This window comes from Pseudophryne corroboree, chromosome 10 (genome assembly GCF_028390025.1).
Source record: "Pseudophryne corroboree isolate aPseCor3 chromosome 10, aPseCor3.hap2, whole genome shotgun sequence".
NCBI lineage: Eukaryota > Metazoa > Chordata > Amphibia > Anura > Myobatrachidae > Pseudophryne > Pseudophryne corroboree.
In genome coordinates, this window is record NC_086453.1 from 91,047,783 (window position 1) to 91,071,205 (window position 23,423).

Sequence of the window (23,423 nt, forward strand, 5' to 3'; positions counted from 1 at the left end):
AAGCTTTACATGGCTCTAAGTCATCTTGTATATATGCAAGAGAGATGAGCGCCTGAAATTTTTCGGGTTTTGTGTTTTGGTTTTGGGTTCGGTTCCGCGGCCGTGTTTTGGGTTCGAACGCGTTTTGGCAAAACCTCACCGAATTTTTTTTGTCGGATTCGGGTGTGTTTTGGATTCGGGTGTTTTTTTCAAAAAACACTAAAAAACAGCTTAAATCATAGAATTTGGGGGTCATTTTGATCCCAAAGTATTATTAACCTCAAAAACCATAATTTACACTCATTTTCAGTCTATTCTGAATACCTCACACCTCACAATATTATTTTTAGTCCTAAAATTTGCACCGAGGTCGCTGTGTGAGTAAGATAAGCGACCCTAGTGGCCGACACAAACACCGGGCCCATCTAGGAGTGGCACTGCAGTGTCACGCAGGATGTCCCTTCCAAAAAACCCTCCCCAAACAGCACATGACGCAAAGAAAAAAAGAGGCGCAATGAGGTAGCTGTGTGAGTAAGATTAGCGACCCTAGTGGCCGACACAAACACCGGGCCCATCTAGGAGTGGCACTGCAGTGTCACGCAGGATGGCCCTTCCAAAAAACCCTCCCCAAACAGCACATGACGCAAAGAAAAAAAGAGGCGCAATGAGGTAGCTGTGTGAGTAAGATTAGCGACCCTAGTGGCCGACACAAACACCGGGCCCATCTAGGAGTGGCACTGCAGTGTCACGCAGGATGTCCCTTCCAAAAAACCCTCCCCAAACAGCACATGACGCAAAGAAAAAAAGAGGCGCAATGAGGTAGCTGTGTGAGTAAGATTAGCGACCCTAGTGGCCGACACAAACACCGGGCCCATCTAGGAGTGGCACTGCAGTGTCACGCAGGATGTCCCTTCCAAAAAATACTCCCCAAACAGCACATGACGCAAAGAAAAAAAGAGGCGCAATGAGGTAGCTGACTGTGTGAGTAAGATTAGCGACCCTAGTGGCCGACACAAACACCGGGCCCATTTAGGAGTGGCACTGCAGTGTCACGCAGGATGTCCCTTCCAAAAAACCCTCCCCAATCAGCACATGATGCAAAGAAAAAGAAAAGAAAAAAGAGGTGCAAGATGGAATTGTCCTTGGGCCCTCCCACCCACCCTTATGTTGTATAAACAAAACAGGACATGCACACTTTAACCAACCCATCATTTCAGTGACAGGGTCTGCCACACGACTGTGACTGATATGACGGGTTGGTTTGGACCCCCCCCCAAAAAAGAAGCAATTAATCTCTCCTTGCACAAACTGGCTCTACAGAGGCAAGATGTCCACCTCATCATCACCCTCCGATATATCACCGTGTACATCCCCCTCCTCACAGATTATCAATTCGTCCCCACTGGAATCCACCATCTCAGCTCCCTGTGTACTTTGTGGAGGCAATTGCTGCTGGTCAATGTCTCCGCGGAGGAATTGATTATAATTCATTTTAATGAACATCATCTTCTCCACATTTTCTGGATGTAACCTCGTACGCCGATTGCTGACAAGGTGAGCGGCGGCACTAAACACTCTTTCGGAGTACACACTTGTGGGAGGGCAACTTAGGTAGAATAAAGCCAGTTTGTGCAAGGGCCTCCAAATTGCCTCTTTTTCCTGCCAGTATAAGTACGGACTGTGTGACGTGCCTACTTGGATGCGGTCACTCATATAATCCTCCACCATTCTATCAATGTTGAGAGAATCATATGCAGTGACAGTAGACGACATGTCCGTAATCGTTGTCAGGTCCTTCAGTCCGGACCAGATGTCAGCATCAGCAGTCGCTCCAGACTGCCCTGCATCACCGCCAGCGGGTGGGCTCGGAATTCTGAGCCTTTTCCTCGCACCCCCAGTTGCGGGAGAATGTGAAGGAGGAGATGTTGACAGGTCGCGTTCCGCTTGACTTGACAATTTTGTTACCAGCAGGTCTTTCAACCCCAGCAGACTTGTGTCTGCCGGAAAGAGAGATCCAAGGTAGGCTTTAAATCTAGGATCGAGCACGGTGGCCAAAATGTAGTGCTCTGATTTCAACAGATTGACCACCCGTGAATCCTTGTTAAGCGAATTAAGGGCTCCATCCACAAGTCCCACATGCCTAGCGGAATCGCTCCGTGTTAGCTCCTCCTTCAATGTCTCCAGCTTCTTCTGCAAAAGCCTGATGAGGGGAATGACCTGACTCAGGCTGGCAGTGTCTGAACTGACTTCACGTGTGGCAAGTTCAAAGGGCATCAGAACCTTGCACAACGTTGAAATCATTCTCCACTGCGCTTGAGACAGGTGCATTCCACCTACTATATCGTGCTCAATTGTATAGGCTTGAATGGCCTTTTGCTGCTCCTCCAACCTCTGAAGCATATAGAGGGTTGAATTCCACCTCGTTACCACTTCTTGCTTCAGATGATGGCAGGGCAGGTTCAGTAGTTTTTGGTGGTGCTCCAGTCTTCTGTACGTGGTGCCTGTACGCCGAAAGTGTCCCGCAATTCTTCTGGCCACCGACAGCATCTCTTGCACGCCCCTGTCGTTTTTTAAAAAATTCTGCACCACCAAATTCAAGGTATGTGCAAAACATGGGACGTGCTGGAATTTGCCCATATTTAATGCACACACAATATTGCTGGCGTTGTCCGATGCCACAAATCCACAGGAGAGTCCAATTGGGGTAAGCCATTCCGCGATGATCTTCCTCAGTTGCCGTAAGAGGTTTTCAGCTGTGTGCGTATTCTGGAAAGCGGTGATACAAAGCGTAGCCTGCCTAGGAAAGAGTTGGCGTTTGCGAGATGCTGCTGCTGGTGCCGCCGCTGCTGTTCTTGCGGCGGGAGTCCATACATCTACCCAGTGGGCTGTCACAGTCATATAGTCCTGACCCTGCCCTGCTCCACTTGTCCACATGTCCGTGGTTAAGTGGACATTGGGTACAACTGCATTTTTTAGGACACTGGTGAGTCTTTTTCTGACGTCCGTGTACATTCTCGGTATCGCCTGCCTAGAGAAGTGGAACCTAGATGGTATTTGGTAACGGGGGCACACTGCCTCAATAAATTGTCTAGTTCCCTGTGAACTAACGGCGGATACCGGACGCACGTCTAACACCAACATAGTTGTCAAGGCCTCAGTTATCCGCTTTGCAGCAGGATGACTGCTGTGATATTTCATCTTCCTCGCAAAGGACTGTTGAACAGTCAATTGCTTACTGGAAGTAGTACAAGTGGGCTTACGACTTCCCCTCTGGGATGACCATCGACTCCCAGCAGCAACAACAGCAGCGCCAGCAGCAGTAGGCGTTACACGCAAGGATGCATCGGAGGAATCCCAGGCAGGAGAGGAATCGTCAGAATTGCCAGTGACATGGCCTGCAGGACTATTGGCATTCCTGGGGAAGGAGGAAATTGACACTGAGGGAGTTGGTGGTGTGGTTTGCGTGAGCTTGGTTACAAGAGGAAGGGATTTACTGGTCAGTGGACTGCTTCCGCTGTCACCCAAAGTTTTTGAACTTGTCACTGACTTATTATGAATGCGCTGCAGGTGACGTATAAGGGAGGATGTTCCGAGGTGGTTAACGTCCTTACCCCTACTTATTACAGCTTGACAAAGGGAACACACGGCTTGACACCTGTTGTCCGCATTTCTGGTGAAATACCTCCACACCGAAGAGCTGATTTTTTTGGTATTTTCACCTGGCATGTCAACGGCCATATTCCTCCCACGGACAACAGGTGTCTCCCCGGGTGCCTGACTTAAACAAACCACCTCACCATCAGAATCCTCCTGGTCAATTTCCTCCCCAGCGCCAGCAACACCCATATCCTCCTCATCCTGGTGTACTTCAACACTGACATCTTCAATCTGACTATCAGGAACTGGACTGCGGGTGCTCCTTCCAGCACTTGCAGGGGGCGTGCAAATGGTGGAAGGCGCATGCTCTTCACGTCCAGTGTTGGGAAGGTCAGGCATCGCAACCGACACAATTGGACTCTCCTTGTGGATTTGGGATTTCGAAGAATGCACAGTTCTTTGCTGTGCTGCTTTTGCCAGCTTGAGTCTTTTCATTTTTCTAGCGAGAGGCTGAGTGCTTCCATCCTCATGTGAAGCTGAACCACTAGCCATGAACATAGGCCAGGGCCTCAGCCGTTCCTTGCCACTCCGTGTCGTAAATGGCATATTGGCAAGTTTACGCTTCTCCTCCGACAATTTTATTTTAGGTTTTGGAGTCCTTTTTTTTCTGATATTTGGTGTTTTGGATTTGACATGCTCTGTACTATGACATTGGGCATCGGCCTTGGCAGACGACGTTGCTGGCATTTCATCGTCTCGGCCATGACTAGTGGCAGCAGCTTCAGCACGAGGTGGAAGTGGATCTTGATCTTTCCCTAATTTTGGAACCTCAACATTTTTGTTCTCCATATTTTAATAGGCACAACTAAAAGGCACCTCAGGTAAACAATGGAGATGGATACTAGTATACAATTATGGACTGCCTGCCGAGTGCAGACACAGAGGTAGCCACAGCCGTGAACTACCGTACTGTACTGTGTCTGCTGCTAATATAGACTGGTTGATAAAGAGATGTCTATGTAACTATGTATGTATAAAGAAGAAAGAAAAAAAAACCACGGTTAGGTGGTATACAATTATGGACGGACTGCCTGCCGAGTGCAGACACAGAGGTAGCCACAGCCGTGAACTACCGTACTGTACTGTGTCTGCTGCTAATATAGACTGGTTGATAAAGAGATGTCTATGTAACTATGTATGTATAAAGAAGAAAGAAAAAAAAACCACGGTTAGGTGGTATACAATTATGGACGGACTGCCTGCCGAGTGCAGACACAGAGGTAGCCACAGCCGTGAACTACCGTACTGTACTGTGTCTGCTGCTAATATAGACTGGTTGATAAAGAGATGTCTATGTAACTATGTATGTATAAAGAAGAAAGAAAAAAAAAACCACGGTTAGGTGGTATACAATTATGGACGGACTGCCTGCCGAGTGCAGACACAGAGGTAGCCACAGCCGTGAACTACCGTACTGTACTGTGTCTGCTGCTAATATAGACTGGTTGATAAAGAGATGTCTATGTAACTATGTATGTATAAAGAAGAAAGAAAAAAAAACCACGGTTAGGTGGTATACAATTATGGACGGACTGCCTGCCGAGTGCAGACACAGAGGTAGCCACAGCCGTGAACTACCGTACTGTACTGTGTCTGCTGCTAATATAGACTTGTTGATAAAGAGATGTCTATGTAACTATGTATGTATAAAGAAGAAAGAAAAAAAAAAACACGGTTAGGTGGTATACAATTATGGACGGACTGCCTGCCGAGTGCAGACACAGAGGTAGCCACAGCCGTGAACTACCGTACTGTACTGTGTCTGCTGCTAATATAGACTGGTTGATAAAGAGATGTCGTAGTAGTATGTATGTATAAAGAAGAAAAAAAAACCACGGTTAGGTGGTATACAATTATGGACGGACTGCCTGCCGAGTGCAGACACAGAGGTAGCCACAGCCGTGAACTACCGTACTGTGTCTGCTGCGACTGGATGATAAATGATATAAAAAATATATATATATCACTACTGCAGCCGGACAGGTATATATTATATATTATATAATGACGGACCTGCTGGACACTGTCTGTCAGCAGAATGAGTTTTATTTTTATAGAATAAAAAAAACAACAACACACAAGTGAAGTCACACGACGAGTGTTTAACTTTTTCAGGCAATCACAATATAAGTATACTACTAACTATACTGGTGGTCAGTGTGGTCAGGTCACTGGTCAGTCACACTGGCAGTGGCACTCCTGCAGCAAAAGTGTGCACTGTTTAATTTTAATATAATATTATGTACTCCTGGCTCCTGCTATAACCTATAACTGGCACTGCAGTGCTCCCCAGTCTCCCCCACAATTATAAGCTGTGTGAGCTGAGCAGTCAGACAGATATATAATATATATAGATGATGCAGCACACTGGGCTGAGCCTGAGCAGTGCACACAGATATGGTATGTGACTGAGTCACTGTGTGTATCGCTTTTTTCAGGCAGAGAACGGATATATTAAATAAACTGCACTGTCTGGTGGTCACTCACTATATAATATTATGTACTCCTGGCTCCTGCTATAACCTATAACTGGCACTGCAGTGCTCCCCAGTCTCCCCCACAATTATAAGCTGTGTGAGCTGAGCAGTCAGACAGATATATAATATATATAGATGATGCAGCACACTGGGCTGAGCCTGAGCAGTGCACACAGATATGGTATGTGACTGAGTCACTGTGTGTATCGCTTTTTTCAGGCAGAGAACGGATATATTAAATAAACTGCACTGTCTGGTGGTCACTCACTAGTAAACTCTCTGCACTCTCTACACTTCTACAGTACTCCTCCTAGTCCTAAGCTCCAGTAAATCTCTCTCTCTTATAATCTAAATGGAGAGGACGCCAGCCACGTCCTCTCACTATCAATCTCAATGCACGTGTGAAAATGGCGGCGACGCGCGGCTCCTTATATAGAATCCGAGTCTCGCGAGAATCCGACAGCGTCATGATGACGTTCGGGCGCGCTCGGGTTAACCGAGCAAGGCGGGAGGATCCGAGTCTGCTCGGACCCGTGAAAAAAACCATGAAGTTCGGGCGGGTTCGGATTCAGAGAAACCGAACCCGCTCATCTCTAATAGAAATGCTATGGTACAATGGTAAGTATGGTTCACGGTGTATGGGCTACTATTCACTGACCTTTCTTGATCTTCCTGACATTTCAGTTGAGTTACCTGGAGGATAGTTTCTGCTTCAGGTTCGCTAGATAATGACGGGGATATTAAGACTAGTGATGAGCGGGTTCGGATCCTCGGGATCTGAACCCCCCCCAACTTCACCCATTTTACACGGGTCCGAGGCAGACTCGGATCCTCCCGCCTTGCTCGGTTAACCCGAGCGCGCCCAAACGTCATCATCCCGTGGTCGGATTCTTGCGAGATTCGTATTCTATATAAGGAGCCGCGCGTTGCCGCCATTTTTTACTCGTGCATTGGAGATGATCGTGAGAGGACGTGGCTGGCGTCCTCTCAGTTTCTATGTTCAGTGGGCTGCAAATTGTGCTGCAAATATCTGTGCTCAGTGTGCTGCAAATATCTGTGCTCAGTGTGCTGCAAGTGCATATATCTACGTTCTCTGCCTGAAAAACGCTCCATATCTGACTGTGCTCAGTGTGCTGCAAATATCTGTGCTCAGTGTGCTGCAAGTGCATATATCTACGTTCTCTGCCTGAAAAACGCTCCATATCTGACTGTGCTCAGTAGTGTGCTGCAAATATCTGTGCTCAGTGTGCTAATTGCTTTATTGTGGGAACTGGGGACCAGCAGTATTATATAGTAGGAGGACAGTGCAGAGTTTTGCTGACCAGTGACCAGTGACCACCAGTATTATACGTTCTCTGCCGTAAAAACGCTCCATATCTGACTGTGCTCAGTGTGCTGCAAATATCTGTGCTCAGTGTGCTAATTGCTTTATTGTGGGGACTGGGGACCAGCAGTATTATATAGTAGGAGGACAGTGCAGAGTTTTGCTGACCAGTGACCACCAGTATTATACGTTCTCTGCCTGAAAAACTCTCCATATCTGTGCTCCATTGTAGTATATAGTAGGAGGACAGTGCAGAATTTTGCTGACCACCAGTATAACTATATATATAGCAGTACGGTACAGTAGTCCACTGCTCTACCTACCTCTGTGTCGTCAAGTATACTATCCATCCATACCTGTGGTACATTTCAGTTTTGCACAGTTAGCTGACCACCAGTATATACTATATAGCAGTACGGTACAGTAGTCCACTGCTCTACCTACCTCTGTGTCGTCAAGTATACTATCCATCCATACCTGTGGTGCATTTCAGTTTTGCACAGTTTGCTGACCACCAGTATATAATATATAGCAGTACGGTACAGTAGGCCACTGCTCTACCTACCTCTGTGTCGTCAAGTATACTATCCATCCATACCTGTGGTGCATTTCAGTTTTGCACAGTTTGTTGACCACCAGTATATACTATATTGCAGTACGGTACAGTAGGCCACTGCTCTACCTACCTCTGTGTCGTCAAGTATACTATCCACCCATACCTGTGGTGCATTTTAGTTTTGCACAGTTTGCTGACCACCAGTATATACTATATAGTAGTACGGTACAGTAGGCCACTGCTCTACCTACCTCTGTGTCGTCAAGTATACTATCCATCCATACCTGTGGTGCATTGCAGTTGTGCGCAGTATATATAGTAGTAGGCCATTGCTATTGATATATTACTGGCATATAATTCCACACATTAAAAAATGGAGAACAAAAATGAGGAGGGTAAAATAGGGAAAGATCAAGATCCACTTCCACCTCGTGCTGAACCTGCTGCCACTAGTCATGGCCGAGACGATGAAATGCCATCAATGTCGTCTGCCAAGGCCTATGCCCAATGTCATAGTAGAGAGCATGTAAAATCCCAAAAAATAAAGCTCAGTAAAATGACCCAAAAATCTAAATCAAAATCGTCTGAGGAGAAGCGTAAACTTGCCAATGTGCCATTTACGACACGGAGTGGCAAGGAGCGGCTGAGGCCCTGGCCTATGTTCAAGGCTAGTGGTTCAGCTTCACCTGAGGATGGAAGCACTCATCCTCCTGCTAGAAAACTTAAAAGAGTTAAGATGGCAAAAGCACAGCAAAACTGTGCGTTCTTCTAAATCACAAATCCCCAAGGAGAGTCCAATTGTGTCGGTTGCGATGCCTGACCTTCCCAACACTGGACGGGAAGAGGTTGCGCCTTCCACCATTTGCACGCCCCCTGCAAGTGCTGGAAGGAGCACCCGCAGTCCAGTTCCTGATAGTCAAATTGAAGATGTCACTGTTGAAGTACACCAGGATGAGGATATGGGTGTTGCTGGCGCTGGGGAGGAAATTGACAAGGAGGATTCTGATGGTGAGGTGGTTTGTTTAAGTCAGGCCATTGATATGCCTGGTCAAAATACAAAAGAAATCAGCTCTTCGGTGTGGAATTATTTCAACAGAAATGCGGACAACTGGTGTCAAGCTGTGTGTTGCCTTTGTCAAGCTGTAATAAGTAGGGATAAGGACGTTAACCACTTAGGAACATCCTCCCTTATACGTCACCTTGACCGCATTCATCAGAAGTCAGTGATAAGTTCAAAAACTTTGGATGACAGCAGAAGCAGTCCACTGACCACTAAATCCCTTCCTCTTGTAACCAAGCTCCTGCAAACCACACCACCAACTCCCTCAGTGTCAATTTCCTCCTTACACAGGAAAGCCAATAGTCCTGCAGGCCATGTCACTGTCAAGTCTGACGAGTCCTCTCCTGCCTGGGATTCCTCCGATGCATCCTTGAGTGTAACGCCTACTGCTGCTGGCGCTGCTGTTGTTGCTGCTGGGAGCCGATCGTCATCCTAGAGGGGAAGTCGGAAGACCACTTGTACTACTACCAGTAAGCAATTGACTGTCCAACCGTCCTTTGCGAGGAAGATTAAATATCACAGCAGTCATCCTGCTGCAAAGCGGATAACTCAGGCCTTGGCAGCCTGGATGGTGAGAAACGTGTTTCCGGTATCCACCGTTAATTCACAGGGAACTAGAGACTTGAGTGAGGTACTGTGTCCCCGGTACCAAATACCATCTAGGTTCCATTTCTCTAGGCAGGCGATACCGAAAATGTACACAGACGTCAGAAAAAGAGTCACCAGTGTCCTAAAAAATGCAGTTGTACCCAATGTCCACTTAACCACGGACATGTGGACAAGTGGAGCAGGGCAAACTCAGGACTATATGACTGTGACAGCCCACTGGGTAGATGTATTGCCTCCCGCAGCAAGAACAGCAGCGGCGGCACCAGTAGCAGCATCTCGCAAACGCCAACTCGTTCCTAGGCAGGCTACGCTTTGTATCACCGCTTTCCATAAGAGGCACACAGCTGACAACCTCTTACGGAAACTGATGAACATCATCGCAGAATGGCTTACCCCAGTTGGACTCTCCTGGGGATTTGTGACATCGGACAACACCACCAATATTGTGCGTGCATTACATCTGGGCAAATTCCAGCACGTCCCATGTTTTGCACATACATTGAATTTGGTGGTGCAGAATTATTTAAAAAACGACAGGGGCGTGCAAGAGATGCTGTCGGTGGCCCGAAGAATTGTGGGCCACTTTCGGCATTCAGCCACCGCGTGCCGAAGACTGGAGCACCAGCAAACAGTCCAGAACCTGCCCTGCCATCATCTGAAGCAAGAGGTGGTAATGAGGTGGAATTCAACCCTCTACATGCTTCAGAGGATGGAGGAGCAGCAAAAGGCCATTCAAGCCTATAAATCTGCCTACGATATAGGCAAAGGAGGGGGAATGCACCTGACTGAAGCGCAGTGGAGAATGATTTCAACGTTGAGCAAGGTTCTGCAACCCTTTGAACTTGCCACACGTGAAGTCAGTTCAGACACTGCCAGCCTGAGTCAGGTCATTCCCCTCATCAGGCTTTTGCAGAAAAAGCTGGAGACATTGAAGGAGGAGCTAAAACAGAGCGATTCCGCTAGGCATGTGGGACTTGTGGATGGAGCCCTTAATTCGCTTAACCAGGATTCACGGGTGGTCAATCTGTTGAAATCAGAGCACTACATTTTGGCCACCGTGCTTGATCCTAGATTTAAAACCTACGTTGGATCTCTCTTTCCAGCAGACACAAGTCTGCAGAGGTTCAAAGACCTGCTGGTGAAAAAATTGTCAAGTCAAGCGGAACGTGACCCGTCAACAGCTCCTCCTTCACATTCTCCCGCAACTGGGGGTGCGAGGAAAAGGCTAAGAATTCCGAGCCCACCCGCTGGCGGTGATGCAGGGCAGTCTGGAGCGAGTGCTGCCATCTGGTCCGGACTGAAGGACCTGCCAACGATTACTGACATGTCGTCTACTGTCACTGCATATGATTCTGTCACCATTGAAAGAATGGTGGAGGATTATATGAGTGACCGCATCCAAGTAGGCACGTCAGACAGTCCGTACGTTTACTGGCAGGAAAAAGAGGCAATTTGGAGGCCCTTGCACAAACTGGCTATATTTTACCTAAGTTCCCCCCCCCTCCAGTGTGTACTCCGAAAGAGTGTTTAGTGCAGCCGCTCACCATGGGGTAAATTTACTAAGGTGGGAGATTTTTAGAACTGGTGATGTTGCCCATAGCAACCAATCAGATTATATATATTATCTGCTAGAAGCAGCTAGATAAATGGTAAGTAGAATCTGATTGGTTGCCATGGGCAACATCACCAGTTCTAAAAATCTCCCATCTTGGTAAATTTACCCCCATGTCAGCAATCGGCGTACGAGGTTACTTCCAGAAAATGTGGAGAAGATGATGTTCATCAAAATGAATTATAATCAATTCCTCCGTGGAGACATTCACCAGCAATTGCCTCCAGAAAGTACACAGGGACCTGAGATGGTGGATTCCAGGGGGGACAAATTAATAATCTGTGAGGAGGGGGATGTACACAGTGAAAGGGGTGAGGGATCGGACGATGAGGAGGAGGTGGACATCTTGCCTCTGTAGAGCCAGTTTGTGCAAGGAGAGATTGATTGCTTCTTTTTTGGTGGGGGCCCAAACCAACCAGTCATTTCAGTCACAGTCGTGTGGCAGACCCTGTCGCTGAAATGATGGGTTCGTTAAAGTGTGCATGTCCTGTTTATACAACATAAGGCTGGGTAGGAGGGCCCAAGGACAATTCCATCTTGCACCTCTTTTTTCTTTCATTTTTCTTTGCATCATGTGCTGTTTGGGGACTATTGTTTTGAAGTGCCATCCTGCCTGACACTGCAGTGCCACTCCTAGATGGGCCAGGTGTTTGTGTCGGCCACTTGTGTCGCTTAGCTTAGCCATCCAGCGACCTTGGTGCACCTCTTTTTTTCTTTGCATCATGTGCTGTTTGGGGACTATTTTTTAAATCTGCCATCCTGTCTGACACTGCAGTGCCACTCCTAGATGGGCCAGGTGTTTGTGTCGGCCACTTGGGTCGCTTAGCTTAGCCATCCAGCGACCTTGGTGCACCTATTTTTTTCTTTGCATCATGTGCTGTTTGGGGACTATTTTTTAAATCTGCCATCCTGTCTGAAACTGCAGTGCCACTCCTAGATGGGCCAGGTGTTTTTGTCGGCCACTTGGGTCGCTTAGCTTAGTCACACAGCGACCTCATTGCGCCTCTTTTTTTCTTTGCATCATGTGCTGTTTGGGGACTATTTTTTAAATCTGCCATCCTGTCTGACACTGCAGTGCCACTCCTAGATGGGCCAGGTGTTTGTGTCGGCCACTTGGGTCGCTTAGCTTAGCCATCCAGCGACCTTGGTGCACCTCTTTTTTTCTTTGCATCATGTGCTGTTTGGGGACTATTTTTTAAATCTGCCATCCTGTCTGACACTGCAGTGCCACTCCTAGATGGGCCAGGTGTTTGTGTCGGCCCATTGGGTCGCTTAGCTTAGTCATCCAGCGACCTCGGTGCAAATTTTAGGACTAAAAATAATATTGTGAGGTGTTCAGAATAGACTGAAAATGAGTGGAAATTATGGTTATTGAGGTTAATAATACTATGGGATCAAAATGACCCTCAAATTCTATGATTTAATCTGTTTTTGAGGGTTTTTTGTAAAAAGCACCCGAATCCAAAACACCCGAATCCGACAAAAAATTTTCAGGGAGGTTTTGGCAAAATGCGTCCGAACCCAAAACACGGCCTCGGAACCGAATCCAAAACCAAAACACAAAACCCAAAAAATTTCCGGTGCACATCACTAATTATGTATATATTTATATATATATATATATATATATATATATATATATATATATATATATATATATATATATATATATATATAAAAAGATCCAAAGTATAAAGATAATTATGAAAATGAACACAGTGACAGGCGTGCTCCCAGGCGGTAATAATACACTTTTCCTCCCAAGCCGGTAAGTTCCTTTCCATAAGTTAGTGTAAGTCTCCTTTAATTTAGAAACACGCTGATTGTCCCGTAACTGACCCAAACACTCCCTGTGAATGGTCTGACCAGCACCCCAGGCTTATACTATATGGAGTAGGCAGGTACTCACTAAATCTCAGCATATGTACTGGTCACTCAGATCTCCCCCACACTGCTGCATCTAGCTGCGGTATCTCTCTCTCGCTATACAGGGCCTCCCACTCTGCATCAGCTGTTAGCAACACACTAATACAGGGGTTTCCCCTGTTTCTGCTCTGTACCTCTGGGGCTGCTCTCCGATTATAGCGTTGATACTGCTGCCAGTAAGGATTGCGGGGTCTGGAGCACTACGGCCACCGTCACCCTTCTCCAGGCACACTGTCCCCTCCGTTCCTCCACCGGTTACCGCTGACACGGCGCACTCCGTCACCTCTCCCTGGGTCACGCTGCAGCACACTTAAGACACAGGACTTTGCAGTGTAGTCACACTCTGTCTGAGGCTGCCTCCATCCTGGCTCCACCCGCATCACCAGTGCTGGCCTCTGTGATCCTCTCAGGGTTCCACATGGGTCCTCACTCAGCCTGCAAGCATGAGCAGGGCATATATCACCTCCCTCTGTCCGGGCCAACATTCCACATCCAGGGTTCCCGCTCTTGGAGGAGCCAATCAGGTGCAAGTAAGGAGACCTGTGACTTTTCAGCAATATAAAACTCTTTGCTGCATTAACGCATGCTGTCCCTGCAATTTCTCCTAGGGAAAGGGCTGTGCTGGGTTATGTACAGCCTGTCCCGCAATTCTCAAAAGACATGCTGTAACCTGTAGTTCCACAGATTCCGGGGGTACCACATGAGGCGTGACGACATGACATGCCACCTGTTTCACGTCACACCGGGAACATTCTTTTCAATTCCACATGCACCTTACCTATATGATGGTTTCTCACAATGTGGAACCTCTGAAGAAATGTATCTTCTAAGGCAGACAGTGTGTTCAGTCGGTATTCACTATTCATGTAGGAGATCACATTGTCCAGATGATTTATATGAAGGAATGTTAACAAGGTCAGCATCGTACCAGGCTCACATCCTGCCCCCTGCGTCTCTCAGTCACAACATCTCCCCCTTGTGTCTCTCAGCCACACCATCTCCCCCTGTGTCTCTCAGTCACACCATCTCCCCCTGTGTCTCTCATCTACACCATCATCTCTCCCTTGTGTCGCCTCTCAGTCACACCATCACCTACCCCCTGCGAAGTCTCTCAGCCAGAGGCTTATCTAGCATGGGACGAGCAGGGCACGTGCCCTGGGCACCGTGGCAGCCCCAGCAGACGGGGGCGCCACCGGCACCTGCACGGCCTGCTCGCCCCATGCGACAGGGTTTGGAGCCGCAAGCGCTACCAGAGGTGCTCTCCCTGTCTCCCCGACTACGGCTGCTGTGCCTGTCACACTGTACAGGCAGTGGCAGCCAGGAGCCTCCCCCTACTCCCCCCCTTGCACAGTCTACATAGCGCGTGCGCGACCTCGGAGGTGCGCGGCCTGGAGGTGCAGGTGAGCAGGCCGCCACTGTTTAAACTTTCCTGTCGGGGGAGAGAGGGGGGAGAGAGGAGGGGGGGTGCGGGACAGTGTGCTTGTGTGTTAATTGTGTGTGTTTGGGACAGTGTGCGTGTGTGTTAATTGTCTGTGTGTGGGACAGTGTGAGTGTGTGTAAATTTTTGCAGTCCAGTGTGTGTAGGGGAGGGGAAAGTATGAGAATGTGTGTAGTCTGAGTGGGTGTGTGTGGGGTTTGGGGGTGGCCAGTCTGTGTGTGTGTGTGTGTGTGTGTGTGTGTGTGTGTGTGTGTGTGTGTGTGTGTGTGTGTAATCTACAGTGTGTGTGTGTGTGTGTGTGTGTGTGTGTGTGTGTGTGTGTGTGTAAGTAAGGGGGTGGGGCAGTCTGTGTGTCTGAGCGGGATGTACTAATGGCCATTTACCTAAGAGGGATCACGTGCACTGAGATGCCCTTCTCATTCACCATCCAGCTGGGTGGCCGAGCCGGGCAGGTGGAAAGCCAGCAGCAGGGCAGCATGCCAGATATCAGCAGCCCAGGGTGCGAGCTGTAAGGCACGTGCGGAGCGGTGCGGAGCCCAAAGTTGGAGATCAGCAGAATGTTGACCGGCAACAAGCGGCTTCTGCTTCCGCGTTCAACATGCTGCTGATCTCCGGCTTTGGGCTATGCAGGGTTAAGGGGATGGGTGTCCTCTGCCGGTGTACTGCAGCTCCGGTTGTGCGGGCTCGGGAGGCTCTCAGCACTGTTGAATATCCAGCTGCCTCAAGTATGTACAGCCCGCACCCTCGGCTGCTGATATCCGGCATGCTGCTGCTGCTGCTGGCTGTCCCCCCGCCCGGCTCCGCCACACAGCTGTACGGTGAGAAGGGCATCTCCGTTCCCGAAGTTTAATACATATGTCTCAGTAAATGGCCTCTGCAGTAAACGATACTAATGCTTACCATGGCAGTAATAGCAGGGAGGACGGCGCACATCGGGATCCTGCAGCTGGAGAGAAGAACCCCTTCGGAGCGCAGTAGACCACACTGAAAAGGGTGCATCCTCGGTGCGGTGCTCTGCATCCCGGGTGGCGACGAAGACGTGGAGTGTCGGAGGTGGCAGAAGGCAGCTTGGGGTGAGAAACCACTGCAACCCTTTCGCTGATAAACTCTGCAATTAGTCAATTAAGGGGGTAGGCTCCCCTCACCACAGTGCCCCGCAGGATTAGTTAATTAAGGGGGTAGGCACCCCTCACCACAGTGCCCCACAGGCCTTGTTAATTAAAGGGGTAGGCTCACCACAGTGCCCCACAGGCCTTGTTAATTAAGGAAGTAGGATCCCCTCACTCTATAATGTGAATTTTGTCTTATACCATGTGCTGTAACCTGAATTTTGGCTCATACCGTGTGCTATTATGTGAATTTCGGCTCATACTGTGTGCTATAATTAGAGATGTGCACCGGAAATTTTTCGGGTTTTGTGTTTTGGTTTTGGGTTCGGTTCCGTGGCCGTGTTTTGGGTTCGAACGCGTTTTGGCAAAACCTCACCGAATTTTTTTTGTCGGATTCGGGTGTGTTTTGGATTTGGGTGTTTTTTTTTCAAAAAACCCTAAAAAACAGCTTAAATCATAGAATTTGGGGGTCATTTTGATCCCAAAGTATTATTAACCTCAATAACCATAATTTCCACTCATTTTCAGTCTATTCTGAACACCTCACACCTCACAATATTATTTTTAGTCCTAAAATTTGCACCGAGGTCGCTGGATGACTAAGCTCAGCGACCTAAGTGGCCGACACAAACACCTGGCCCATCTAGGAGTGGCACTGCAGTGTCACGCAGGATGGCCCTTCCAAAAAACACTCCCCAAACAGCACATGACGCAAAGAAAAAAAGAGGCGCAATGAGGTAGCTGTGTGACTAAGCTCAGCGACCCTAGTGGCCGACACAAACACCTGGCCCATCTAGGAGTGGCACTGCAGTGTCACGCAGGATGGCCCTCCCAAAAAACACTCCCCAAACAGCACATGACGCAAAGAAAAAAAGAGGCGCAATGAGGTAGCTGTGTGAGTAAACTAAGCGACCCTAGTGGCCGACACAAACACCTGGCCCATCTAGGAGTGGCACTGCAGTGTCAGGCCGGATGGCCCTTCCAAAAAATACTCCCCAAACAGCACATGACGCAAAGAAGAAAAAAAAGAGGCGCAATGAGGTAGCTGTGTTTCTAAGATAAGTGACCCTAGTGGCCGACACAAACACCTGGCCCATCTAGGAGTGGCACTGCAGTGTCACGCAGGATGGCCCTTCCAAAAAATACTCCCCAAACAGCACATGACGCAAAGAAGAAAAAAAAGAGGCGCAATGAGGTAGCTGTGTGACTAAGATAAGCGACCCTAGTGGCCGACACAAACACCTGGCCCATCTAGGAGTGGCACTGCAGTGTCACGCAGGATGGCCCTTCCAAAAAACACTCCCCAAACAGCACATGACGCAAAGAAAAATGAAAGAAAAAAGAGGTGCAAGATGGAATTGTCCTTGGGCCCTCCCACCCACCCTTATGTTGTATAAACAGGACATGCACACTTTAACCAACCCATCATTTCAGTGACAGGGTCTTCCACACGACTGTGACTGAAATGACGGGTTGGTTTGGACCCCCACCAAAAAAGAAGCAATTAATCTCTCCTTGCACAAACTAGCTCTACAGAGGCAAGATGTCCACCTCATCATCATCCTCCGATTCATCACCGTGTACATCCCCCTCCTCACAGATTATCAATTCGTCCCCACTGGAATCCACCATCACAGCTCCCTGTGTACTTTGTGGAGGCAATTGCTGCTGGTGAATGTCTCCATGGAGGAATTGATTATAATTCATTTTAATGAACATCATCTTCTCCACATTTTCTGGAAGTAACCTCGTACGCCGATTGCTGACAAGGTGAGCGGCGGCACTAAACACTCTTTCGGAGTACACACTTGTGGGAGGGCAACTTAGGTAGAATAAAGCCAGTTTGTGCAAGGGCCTCCAAATTGCCTCTTTTTCCTGCCAGTATACGTACGGACTGTCTGACGTGCCTACTTGGATGCGGTCACTCATATAATCCTCCACCATTCTTTCAATGGTGAGAGAATCATATGCAGTGACAGTAGACGACATGTCCGTAATCGTTGTCAGGTCCTTCAGTCCGGACCAGATGTCAGCATCAGCAGTCGCTCCAGACTGCCCTGCATCACCGCCAGCGGGTGGGCTCGGAATTCTTAGCCTTTTTCTCGCACCCCCAGTTGCGGGAGAATGTGAAGGAGGAGCTGTTGACGGGTCACGTTCCGCTTGACTTGACAATTTTCTCACCAGCAGGTCTTGAACCTCTGCAGACTTGTGTCTGCCGGAAAGAGAGATACAACGTAGGTTTTAAATCTAGGATCGAGCACGGTGGCCAAAATGTAGTGCTCTGATTTCAACAGATTGACCACCCGTGAATCCTTGTTTAGCGAATTAAGGGCTCCATCCACAAGTCCCACATGCCTAGCGGAATCGCTCAGTGTTAGCTCCTCCTTCAATGTCTCCAGCTTCTTCTGCAAAAGCCTGATGAGGGGAATGACCTGACTCAGGCTGGCAGTGTCTGAACTGACTTCATGTGTGGCAAGTTCAAAAGGTTGCAGAACCTTGCACAACGTTGAAATCATTCTACACTGCGCTTGAGACAGGTGCATTCCACCTCCTATATCGTGGTCAGTTGTATAGGCTTGAATGGCCTTTTGCTGCTCCTCCAACCTCTGAAGCATATAGAGGGTTGAATTCCACCTCGTTACCACTTCTTGCTTCAGATGATGGCAGGGCAGGTTCAGGCGTTTTTGGTGTTGCTCCAGTCTTCTGTACGTGGTGCCTGTACGCCGAAAGTGTCCCGCAATTCTTCTGGCCACCGACAGCATCTCTTGCACGCCCCTGTCGTTTTTTAAATAATTCTGCACCACCAAATTCAAGGTATGTGCAAAACATGGGACGTGCTGGAATTTGCCCAGATTTAATGCACACACAATATTGCTGGCGTTGTCCGATGCCACAAATCCACAGGAGAGTCCAATTGGGGTAAGCCATTCTGCGATGATCTTCCTCAGTTGCCGTAAGAGGTTTTTAGCTGTGTGCGTATTCTGGAAAGCGGTGATACAAAGCGTAGCCTGCCTAGGAAAGAGTTGGCGTTTGCGAGATGCTGCTACTGGTGCCGCCGCTGCTGTTCTTGCGGCGGGAGTCAATACATCTACCCAGTGGGCTGTCACAGTCATATAGTCCTGAGTCTGCCCTGCTCCACTTGTCCACATGTCCGTGGTTAAGTGGACATTGGGTACAACTGCATTTTTTAGGGCACTGGTGAGTCTTTTTCTGAGGTCTGTGTACATTTTCGGTATCGCCTGCCTAGAGAAATGGAACCTAGATGGTATTTGGTACCGGGGACACAGTACCTCAATCAAGTCTATAGTTGGCTCTGCAGTAATGATGGATACCGGAACCACGTTTCTCACCGCCCAGGATGCCAAGGCCTCAGTTATCCGCTTTGCAGCAGGATGACTGCTGTGATATTTCATCTTCCTCGCAAAGGACTGTTGGACAGTCAATTGCTTGGTGGAAGTAGTAAAAGTGGTCTTACGACTTCCCCTCTGGGATGACCATCGACTCCCAGCAGCAACAACAGCAGCGCCAGCAGCAGTAGGCGTTACACGCAAGGATACATCGGAGGAATCCCAGGCAGGAGAGGACTCGTCAGAATTGCCAGTGACATGGCCTGCAGGACTATTGGCATTCCTGGGGAAGGAGGAAATTGACACTGAGGGAGTTGGTGGGGTGGTTTGCGTGAGCTTGGTTACAAGAGGAAGGGATTTACTGGTCAGTGGACTGCTTCCGCTGTCGCCCAAAGTTTTTGAACTTGTCACTGACTTATGATGAATGCGCTGCAGGTGACGTATAAGGGAGGATGTTCCGAGGTGGTTAACGTCCTTACCCCTACTTATTACAGCTTGACAAAGGCAACACACGGCTTGACACCTGTTGTCCGCATTTCTGTTGAAATACTTCCACACCGAAGAGCTGATTTTTTTGGTATTTTCACCAGGCATGTCAATGGCCATATTCCTCCCACGGACAACAGGTGTCTCCCCGGGTGCCTGACTTAAACAAACCACCTCACCATCAGAATCCTCCTTGTCAATTTCCTCCCCAGCGCCAGCAACACCCATATCCTCCTCATCCTGGTGTACTTCAACACTGACATCTTCAATCTGACTATCAGGAACTGGACTGCGGGTGCTCCTTCCAGCACTTGCAGGGGGCGTGCAAATGGTGGAAGGCACATGCTCTTCACGTCCAGTGTTGGGAAGGTCAGGCATCGCAAATTGTGTTTTGGATTTTACATGCTCTGTACTATGACATTGGGCATCGGCCTTGGCAGACGACGTTGATGGAATTTCATCGTCTCGGCCATGACTAGTGGCAGCAGCTTCAGCACGAGGTGGAAGTGGATCTTGACCTTTCCCTATTTTTGGAACCTCAACATTTTTGTTCTCCATATTTTAATAGGCACAACTAAAAGGCACCTCAGGTAAACAATGGAGATGGATGGATACTAGTATACTTATGGATGACGAGTGACTGACGACACAGAGGTAGCTACAGCCGTGGACTACCGTACTGCGTCTGCTAGTATAGAGATGATAATGATATAAAAAATATATATATATATCACTACTGCAGGTATATATAATATAATGACGGACCTGCTGGACACTGTCAGCAGACTCCTAAACTACTAGTATGAAGAAGATAGAAAAAAAAAACCCACCACAGGTAGGTATACAATTATGGACGAGCACTGACGACACAGAGGTAGCCACAGCCGTGGACTACCGTACTGCGTCTGCTTGTATAGAGATGATAATGATATAAAAAAAATATATATATATCACTACTGCAGGTATATATAATATAATGACGGACCTGCTGGACACTGTCAGCAGACTCCTAAACTACTAGTATGAAGAAGATAGAAAAAAAAAACCCCACCACAGGTAGGTATACAATTATGGATGAGCACTGACGACACAGAGGTAGCCACAGCCGTGGACTACCGTACTGCGTCTGCTAATATAGAGATGATAATGATATAAAAAATATATATATATCACTACTGCAGGTATATATAATATAATGACGGACCTGCTGGACACTGTCAGCAGACTCCTAAACTACTAGTATGAAGAAGATAGAAAAAAAACCCCACCACAGGTAGGTATAAAATTATGGACGAGCACTGACGACACAGAGGTAGCTACAGCCGTGGACTACCATACTGCGTCTGCTAGTATAGAGATGATAATGATATAAAAAATATATATATATCACTACTGCAGGTATATATAATATAATGACGGACCTGCTGGACACTGTCAGCAGACTCCTAAACTACTAGTATGAAGAAGATAGAAAAAAAAAACCCACCACAGGTAGGTATACAATTATGGACGAGCACTGACGACACAGAGGTAGCCACAGCCGTGGACTACCGTACTGCGTCTGCTAATATAGAGATGATAATGATATAAAAAAAATATATATATATCACTACTGCAGGTATATATAATATAATGACGGACCTGCTGGACACTGTCAGCAGACTCCTAAACTACTAGTATGAAGAAGATAGAAAAAAAAAACCCACCACAGGTAGGTATACAATTATGGACGAGCACTGACGACACAGAGGTAGCCACAGCCGTGGACTACCGTACTGCGTCTGCTAATATAGAGATGATAAAGATGATAGAGATGAACAAAAAAAATATAACACTACTGCAGGTAAATATTTATATAATATAATGAATGACGGACCTGCTGGACACTGTCAGCAGAATGCGTTTATAGAATAAATAAAAAAAACACCACAGGAGTGTTTAACTTTTTCAGGCAGACAATATACTGGTGGTCACTGGTCAGTCACACTGGCAGCAAAAGTGTGCACTGTACTCCTGCTATAACTGCACCCCAGTCTCCCCCACAATTCAGCTGTGTGAGCAGTGAGCACTCAGCACAGTCAGATATACATAGATGATATTATCAATAGAGATGAGCGGGTTCGGTTTCTCTGAATCCGAACCCGCCAGAACTTCATGTTTTTTTTCACGGGTCCGAGCGACTCGGATCTTCCCGCCTTGCTCGGTTAACCCGAGCGCGCCCGAACGTCATCATGACGCTGTCGGATTCTCGCGAGGCTCGGATTCTATATAAGGAGCCGCGCGTCGCCGCCATTTTCACACGTGCATTGAGATTGATAGGGAGAGGACGTGGCTGGCGTCCTCTCCGTTTAGAATAGATTAGAGAGACACTTGATTTACTAATTTTGGGGAGCATTAGGAGTACTCAGTACAGTGCAGAGTTTTGCTGATAGTGACCAGTGACCACCAGTTTTATTTATAATCCGTTCTCTGCCTGAAAAAAGCGATACACAGCACACAGTGACTCAGTCACATACCATATCTGTGTGCACTGCTCAGGCTCAGGCCAGTGTGCTGCATCATCTATTATCTATATATAATATTATATATATCTGTCTGACTGCTCAGCTCACACAGCTTATAATTGTGGGGGAGACTGGGGAGCACTACTGCAGTGCCAGTTATAGGTTATAGCAGGAGCCAGGAGTACATAATATATTATATAGTGAGTGACCACCAGACACACAGTGCAGTTTATTTAATATATCCGTTCTCTGCCTGAAAAAAGCGATACACACAGTGACTCAGTCAGTCACATACCATATCTGTGTGCACTGCTCAGGCTCAGGCCAGTGTGCTGCATCATCTATATATATTATATATCTGTCTGACTGCTCAGCTCACACAGCTTATAATTGTGGGGGAGACTGGGGAGCACTACTGCAGTGCCAGTTATAGGTTATAGCAGGAGCCAGGAGTACATAATATTATATTAAAATTAAACAGTGCACACTTTTGCTGCAGGAGTGCCACTGCCAGTGTGACTAGTGACCAGTGACCTGACCACCAGTATATATAATATTAGTAGTATACTATCTCTTTATCAACCAGTCTATATATTAGCAGCAGACACAGTACAGTGCGGTAGTTCACGGCTGTGGCTACCTCTGTGTCGGCACTCGGCAGCCCGTCCATAATTGTATATACCACCTAACCGTGGTTTTTTTTTCTTTCTTTATACATACATACTAGTTACGAGTATACTATCTCTTTATCAACCAGTCTATATTAGCAGCAGACACAGTACAGTGCGGTAGTTCACGGCTGTGGCTACCTCTGTGTCGGCACTCGGCAGCCCGTCCATAATTGTATATACCACCTAACCGTGGTTTTTTTTTCTTTCTTTATACATACATACTAGTTACGAGTATACTATCTCTTTATCAACCAGTCTATATATTAGCAGCAGACACAGTACAGTGTGGTAGTTCACGGCTGTGGCTACCTCTGTGTCGGCACTCGGCAGCCCGTCCATAATTGTATATACCACCTAACCGTGGTTTTTTTTTCTTTCTTTATACATACATACTAGTTACGAGTATACTATCTCTTTATCAACCAGTCTATATTAGCAGCAGACACAGTACAGTGCGGTAGTTCACGGCTGTGGCTACCTCTGTGTCGGCACTCGGCAGCCCGTCCATAATTGTATATACCACCTAACCGTGGTTTTTTTTTCTTTCTTTATACATACATACTAGTTACGAGTATACTATCTCTTTATCAACCAGTCTATATTAGCAGCAGACACAGTACAGTGCGGTAGTTCACGGCTGTGGCTACCTCTGTGTCGGCACTCGGCAG